Here is a 499-nt window from a genome sequence, read left to right as displayed (position 1 = left end):
GCATTGCTGGGAGAGGCGCGGGGAGCTGAGAATAGGGCGCAATCGAGCTGCTGATGAGTCAGTGAACTCCCCGCTCTGGACCTTGATGCGGGGTCCCTCTGCAACCAATTATTTGTCTGAGCTAGGAGTGCGGAGCTCCTTCATCTTCTGCCGGAATCTTTCATCGTTCCATCGATGAGTAATTTTATGGTTAATTCATCACTTGGAACGCGGCTGCTGTTATCCTGCAGATTCTCGCCTCACCATTTAATAGGGATGTTGAGTGTAAGGGGGGACCTCCGGGCCTATAAATACCAGCCACGAGGAGAGTGATGGGCTACCAACATTATACATATTTCTAGTCTTTATTTCTGGCTGTGACCCCCATCTCCTGTCCCCATGACACCCATAAAAGAAATGGAGGGAGCGGTAGTCACCCATTGGAGAGATTCTCCATCACTTTCTTAGCACAACTAAAGCTACGTACACACTTCCAATTATTATCGTTGGTAAACGAACG

The sequence above is a fragment of the Pyxicephalus adspersus genome, chromosome 12, assembly GCF_032062135.1.
Source record: "Pyxicephalus adspersus chromosome 12, UCB_Pads_2.0, whole genome shotgun sequence".
NCBI lineage: Eukaryota > Metazoa > Chordata > Amphibia > Anura > Pyxicephalidae > Pyxicephalus > Pyxicephalus adspersus.
The sequence above is the reverse complement of the archived record's forward strand: the minus strand, read 5'-3'. Positions refer to the sequence as shown.